Genomic DNA, 7,797 nt, shown 5'->3' with positions numbered 1-7,797 from the left:
GCATGGGATGTACTCACTCATATTTGGTTTCTAGCCATAAACAAAGGACATTGAGCCTATAGTTAGTGATCCTAGAGAAGCTAAATAAGGAGAACCCAAAGAAAAACATATAGGCATCCTCCTGAATATTACCCTTCATCAGGCGATGAAAGGAGACAGAGACAGAGACCCACATTGGAGCACCAGACAGAAATCTCAAGGTCCAAATCAGGAGCAGAAGGAGAGAGAGCACGAGCAAGGAACTCAGGACCGCAAGGGGTGCACCCACACACTGAGACAATGGGGATGTTCTATTGGGAACTCACCAAGGCCAGCTGGCCTGGGTCTGAAAAAGCCTGGGATAAAACCAGACTCACTGAACATAGCAGACAATGAGGAATACTGAGAACTCAAGAACAATGGCAATGGGTTTCTGATCCTACTGCACGTACTGGCTTTGTAGGAGCCTAGGCAGTTTGGATGCTCATCTTACTAGAACTGGATGGAGGTGGGGGTTCCTTGGACTTTCCACAGGGCAGGGAACCCTGATTGCTCGTTGGGCTGAGGAGGGAGGAGGACTTGATTGGGGGAGGGGGAGGGAAATGGGAGGTGGTGGCGGGGAAGAGACAGAAATCTTTAATAAATAAATAAAAAGAAAAAAAAAAGAATTTGGACCCCAGGGACCAGAACTTAACACTACCCAGATTTGTCTCCTCTATTTCTTGTTTCTGGTTGTTCTGCTTGCTTTCATTTCTTTTTTGCTAAATTTTCCTTTTCCACTAAAACTAAACTCCACCCACACTTGGAAGAAGGTGGGATCACGAATCTTGGTCCCACTGACACCATATTAAGTAGCAGAGAAATCTTTCCCCAGAAGAGGAGATGAGAGTTGAATAGAAATAGCATATGTCCAACACAATGTTCATGGCTAAACAGTTCTACCCCAGATCCTCCTGCTTCTCCCTAAACAGTGGGCCCGTGTACCAGAAACAACAGGCAGCTCCCGCTGGAGATCTGAGCCCTGCACTTGGTGGGAAAGGGGTGTGGACAATGGCATTCTTCTCACAGTTTTAGAGGTCAGAGGTCCACAGTTAATGTGCTGGGAAGGTCGAGACTTCTAAGGTTGCTGTGGGAAGACCTGTGGCAACCTCGTTCTTGCTTCAGCTAGTTCCCTGACTCAGGGCTGCTCCCTCTGGTCTCTGCTTCCGTCTTCACACACTGTCGCCTGTGTGCATGACTGTCTCTGCATTTAAATTTCCCCATTTTTGTAAAGGCACAGCCCACCCTATATAGGAACCACCCTGATGCCCTCAGCTTAATTTTCAAAGACCTTGTTTCCAAATAAAATCTCTTTCTAAGGGATTGGTCACTAAACTGCTGCCGTGAACGGGGAGACATGGGGAATTCAACCCTAACAGGCCCTGTAGAAAACACAGACACAGAATCGATTGAGCGAGTTGGCATTTCCTGTTCTAATCATTCTCTTTGTTCCCGGGACTGGCTCCTTTCCTTATAGATCTTATCTTAGTTACACACACCAGTAATCCAAACCAGGCCCTTCTTTATACTTGTCTACCCAGTCGTTCACTGAGTCCCACAGGCTGTGCCGCAACTGTTTCTTCATGGGTCTCCTTCCTTCCAACCCAAATGTTATACAACTTGAGCTCAGATTCCTAGAATTTTGTATATGGATGTCACAAACACCTCCTAAATGTTCTGATTGCCTCTAGCTGTCATTTTCTGGATATTCACTGTAACACCTTTCTCCTCCACCAATCCAACAGGTATCTATGTCTATATGATCTTTCAAAAACATTAAGGTTTCCTGACAATTTTGTAACTTTTTCATTAAGTTCCAATGACTTCCACAGCACAGAGTTCTTGATAAGGCCCACCCTACATCCCATAGCTAGTCCCTTTAAAGCCTCCCCTCTGGCTAGACCCAAAAGTTCTGTAGTTCGGAGTCTCCCATCATTCTGCACATCTAAAGAAAGCGTCCTTGCTCTGGAAGCTCAGCCTGAGGACTTACTTCCTCCAGGAAGTCCTCCTCTGGACTCTCTCCTGCCCTGCTTACAGTCTCTAAAGTCACCTGTCCTGAGCTGGACCTCTTCCCATTATCGTAACAAGTCTGTTGCCAACCACTGTCCTGTTGCAGCAGCATTTGAACAGAATTTCCTGCGAAACTCTTCTTGTCACGTGAGGCTCCTTTCTACTTTGGGGTGTCCCTGTGGAGACTGCTCGTGGACACTCAGACCCCAAAGGCTTTCACAAGGCCAGGCATTACTAGGCAGCAATGTATGAAGGAGGAGAGCCCAAAATACTAGGTGCTTCCCAGAGCTCACGCAGGCAGCCATGGGGTCAGTTGTCTGGATGACTTGCTGCCATAGGCCAGGGCAAGCTGGGCACTTGACAACGATGACTCAGCTTCTGGGGATGCTCAGATCTCGTTAGGGTCCCGGCTGAGGTCTTTGCTGGATGCCTAGCCCAGCACTTTTGCAAAGACCCTTGTCTCCTTATGGGTGGCTGTAGAGCAGATCACCTAAACGTCAGTTACTGAGGGGTCAGAGCGCTCCCTCAGTCCTTGTTCTGTGACGGTGGAATGCGTTTTTAGATCATACGTTCTGGAAGGACAGCTATGTATCCTCACCTTTATAGGCCTTGTACTGAGTGTAGATGTGGCGATTCTGGACACTACCTCGGCCAGACAGTTTGTTTTGTGTGCATCTGTGTGCAGTTCTCTTTGAGTAGGTCTGCTAATTACCTCCACTGCATAAGTGGGGATACTGAGGCACAGAACAATAATGAATGTGCCTGAGGCTTCACACCTGGTCTGAGGTGGAGCAGAGATTTGAACCTAGGCTATCCATTACCAGCACCCACATTCTTTATTTGGTTGGTTAGTTTTGTTTTCATTTTATTTTAACATAATTTCTCTATTGATTCTTTGGGAATTTCACATCATACGCCCTAATTCTGCTCACCTCCCAGACCCCTTTATCCTCCCCTCACACTGCAGTGCCCCCCAAAAGAAAATTTAAAAAAAAATAAAATCAAAACCAAACAAAACAAGCTAGTAAACAAACAAAAACAGAAAGTCAACCGTTTCCAGCCTCCATCTTTCCTGCCTCTCCAGCACCTCTGTGTTCGACCTGGTGGCTTTGGGAGTCATAGAATGTCACACAGGAGACCCTTCTGCCCAATCAGATTTACTTGCAAAGTTAATTGCCGTGAGTCACTATTCTGGTTCAATGACTCTGGCTTCCCATACACCTTATCACTAAAACCCCTCTCGGATATCCTGAGGCCCCTCCAAGTCATGAAGATTCTGTGGGTATCACTCCACAGGATCAGTCCCTTCATGAGCTCCAGCAGGTCCTCAAGAAAGTCAATGCTAGGTGGGCCAACTCAAGGCTTGGCTATGGGCCTGAATGGTAGCTGTGCTGATCAGTCCAGACCTCTGCCCCCACCTCAGGTGAGGGACGCAGCCAGCTCCCCCATGCCCATGCCATCAGGGTCAGTTCTCCCTTGCCCATGATGAGGAGTGGGGCTATCTCTCCCTATGTGGGGTAAGGAGAAGGGGTGTGGGGAGGTGTGGGGGAGGGGCTCTCCTGTGAGAGTTGGGACCAGTTCTCTTGCTGCAGTGTTCATTGAGGGGAAGGGCCAGCGAAGAGCAAGCAGGCAGGCAGGCATGGTCATCCTCTGAGGGGACATGAGTCACAGATAACAACCCAGACCTTAGTTGCATAGAACCAATGGCCCAGACACAGCCGTTGGCAGCAGTTCAGGCCCAGACATCCTGACCCCAGGTGGAAGCACACTCCACTTGGTTCAGGATGGCTCTGGCATTGGCATGGCCCCCAGACACCAACAAGGCCATAGTTTTCAGCCTAGACTCTAGGCTTCCATGTGACCTTTGGTGACAACACAGACCCTGACTGCAATGGGACCATGGGTGCAGACATGGTCCTTAGCAGCAGCTGGGTCTGGAGGTCACCATTGCCCCAGGTGGCAGCTCAAGCCACTCAGATCAGCACAGCCCCAGTGGCAGCAAGGCCCTTGGACACTAACATGGCCCCAGAATTCAGATTCTTAGCTTTTATATTCTTCTGCCTAATAACCAATTCTGGCTCATTTTTAAAAAACAAAATTAAGATGTTTATAAGCAAAATTAAGTTCACACTCCATCACCTTTGGGGCCCTGGGAAGAGTATCTGAAGGCTCTAGACTTTTATCCTCTGAAGCTGACAAACTATGATGCCAGTGTCCAGGTCCTAGGCACAAAGACATCCATAGAAAGAAAAGCCCCTGTCTCAGTGCCGAGTCCCAAAACAGAGCCACCAGGACAGCAGCTTTGATTTACCAGAAGAGATCTATGACAGAGCTAGGCTTATGATCTCAGCACCTGAGAGCTAAGGAAGGAGGAATCTCATGAGTTTGAGGCCAGGCTGGACTCCATAGTGAGTCTAGACCATTCTTAGGCCACAGAGTGAGAGCCTGTCTCAAAGACAAACAGGTAACAACCACCACCCACAGAAATTGTTGTAGAACTACTTGTCATGTGAGCCACTGTCAAGGGTTGAACTGCCCCCCTGAAGAAGACATGTTGAAGTCCCAACCCTCAGTACCTCAAAATGTAACCCAACTTGGAAACATATTGTTTATAAAAATAATCAAATTAAAATGAGATTCTCAAGATTGGTCCTAATTCATATATACGCAGGAGAGAGACGGGCACATGAAGAGGAAGGTGGAGATGGAGTAATACATTCATCCACCATAATGTATTAGGACAAATAATATATAATGACAAATCATGATAGGCAAGGAAAAAGATGGACCAATCAAAAGAAGGGACAAACACTGCCAATAGTTTTTTCTCAAGCTTTTTTTTTTAAAAATTTCCAAATCTGTGAGGCAGGAAATTTCTACTATTTGAGTCACCCAGGTCATGGGGGTACTTTGACTCTACAACCTTGGGAAGGGGAAGTGTCCATGTCTTTCACACCTCCTAGGTAATTAGATGTTGATTTACACATGAACAGTATATGATTCCCTCAGTTGACACAGGGAGGTTGATCAAAGCAACAGCAAATCGATGAAAGAGCACCTGGAACCTCAATACCAGCATTGCTGGAAGCTGCAGAGACTTCACGAGACCTCAGGATTCTCCTGCCATCTTGAAGGATGAAGCAATCTGAGAGACACCAGCAGGAAGAGGGCTGACGTGAGCAAGCATTAGAAGACAAACAGGCAGGCATGGCTTTACCACAGGGGTCTGGCAGTGAGCACTCTGGATGGCAGTGCCTTTGAAGGTTTACTGTGTCCGCAGTCTGAGGCCAAGCAGAAGCATAATTTGTGAAATCTCTTGACAAACACATGCCATGATTTCAACCAGACTTCATCTTTGAGGGTGACGACAACCAGTTGGACTTTCCAATGTCTTGTCAACTTTTAGCTTAATGGAGTGATTTATTTGAATGATCTTAGATGAAACTCCCCAAAATACATCCAATAAAGAGAGCTAAAGTTTTAGTAGGAGACTCCATGTTGGGAACATGAAGATCCTTACACCTACAGATCTCCAGGGAAGCTGCAATGTTAAGCACACAGGACTGGCCTCTAAAGGAAAAGTAGAAGAAACATGTCCTTCCACCCAGAAGGTTGAGAATTGGAGGTGATTAACAGCCTGGCGATCTGTGTTGTCTGTTGATCCGGGTCATATCAAGTTCTCACAACCAGGACTAGAGGTGGCTTGTAATCTAAATGACCTTTACAGTCAGGGGTTTCCCAAAGATCCCACAACCAAGATAGAGCTACCTACTAGTCTCAGTGACCCTTACATTATCTGTAAAGCCAGAGACTGCCCCAAGCTCCCATGGCCAGGACCAAAGGTGGTTAACAACCCCAATGAACTTTACAATATCTGTATGCCTGAAACCACGTCAGATCCTTTCTTAGGCCATTAAGTGAATACAGGCAAACTATCTCTAGAACCCATCTTCTTGGAAGAAAGGACATGTACCTTGAGCTCATTTTCTTTGTAGTTGTGGCTCCTTGTGCACTGAGGATTGCATCACACCAGGAAACCTTTCTCCAAACTGTACTGTTTATATATGCTGGTAATAAACTGCTTGGCATCAGACTCTCTAGAAGTATGATCCAATCTACGTGAGGCTGAACTGAGTTTTCATCCTCACCTCCTCATGGTTCATCTCCTTACTTGCCAGGACTCCTGCGGGGACCCCACCTCCACCCCTGCAACCTCACACCGGTAGACAAGAAAGCTTTCAGAGTCCGCAAACACCAAACTAGCACAGTCAGCACTAGCACTTATCAGCTAGAGAATCTTGTCAGGTGAACCATTCTTTCAGTAAAGCATCCTCAAGCTTCCGCTCTGAGAAAGGAACCATGGGCAGGGCTGATAAGATGGCTCAGTGGGTAACCGAGTACCATCCCCAGGACCCACCAAAGGAAGAAGAGGAGGAGGGCTGACTCCATGAAGTTTTCCTCTTTCCACCACATGTGTGCTTGGCATGAGCTCACCCCCACCTCACACACACACACACAAACACACACACACACACCAATAATTAACTAATTCATTAAAACCAGAGATGAAACTCCTCCCCTCTCCCCAATATGTTTACAGTAATGAGGGTCTGGAAAGATAGATCTATAGGTAAAGTTCCTGCCCTGCAACCAAGAAAACCTGAGCTCAAACCCCAGAACCCACATAAAAGCAAGAAGTGGAGGCACACGCTTGCCATTTCAGCACCAAGGAGGCAGAAGCAGGGGGATCCCTGGGACTTGCTGACCAGCTGGAATACTTGGTGTACTCCAGTCAAAGTCGTGAATGACACCTGCGTTCTGATGTCAGAAGCTGACCTCTGGTCTCTACACTCATAAGCACACGTGTACACAGGCACTAGCACTCAGACAAGTGCCCACACAAACATGCACACGCATTAGAATAAGACTTAGGCTGAAGGCTTAGTCAGTGTATTCTTGTGTGCGCTTCCATCTCCCTGGAATTACCATCTGTTAGATTCATTTCTGACTGCCCAGTTACACTGCTAATTTGAGAAATATTTACATTAGCTTTAGTCAATATTTGACTTTTTCAGTAAATGTTATACTATTAAGCTGCTTAAACATTTATCAGGCAGTTAAAATTGAGCCCTTACCTCATTTAATATTTATCTTTGAGCAGACCTGGTACAGCGCAGACAGGCATAGCAGAATTCGGAACTCACTTTCAGTTTTCTTGAGAAGAAGCTAATGTGTGTACCTGCAAAGGGGTAACCACAAAGCAGAGCTATTCCTCAAAGCAAAGCCATCCGAAATAAACCAAAAACCAGTTTATCCGGAGCATCAACAACATAGCGCAAGGAGAGAAACCAGTTGATCTCACATGGAAATTTCAAATTTAACTTTCAATAATCTTGAACAAAAAGCTGAGCAGAAGTCACGCCAGTCAGATACCTTCAATGGACACTCACATCTTCATTGTCTCTGTCCCTCTCACACTTACTTTCACTGGGTGAAATTCTTAAAATCCAGATGCTGTCTTCCATAATCCAGTGAGTGGACGACTGGTACGGCAAAGCCTGTGGTCAAGATGGGAAAGGAAGAACTTACCTGCGGGGCACCAGGGCTTTCGGCACCCACTGAGGAGGATCAGCTGTGAGTCAGGAATCCAAGGTCTTCATCCTGTGACCTCTGATGACCAACAAGACAGATTGGGTTCTTGGTGCCTTGGACAAAAAATAGGCAAATCAAGGAAGTTTTCAGATGCTGGTCTTCCCAACAAACTTTACC

This window comes from Microtus oregoni, unplaced genomic scaffold (genome assembly GCF_018167655.1).
Source record: "Microtus oregoni isolate MIOR12 unplaced genomic scaffold, Mior012 000006F_ref0000085, whole genome shotgun sequence".
NCBI lineage: Eukaryota > Metazoa > Chordata > Mammalia > Rodentia > Cricetidae > Microtus > Microtus oregoni.
Note: the sequence above shows the minus strand (reverse complement) of the source record.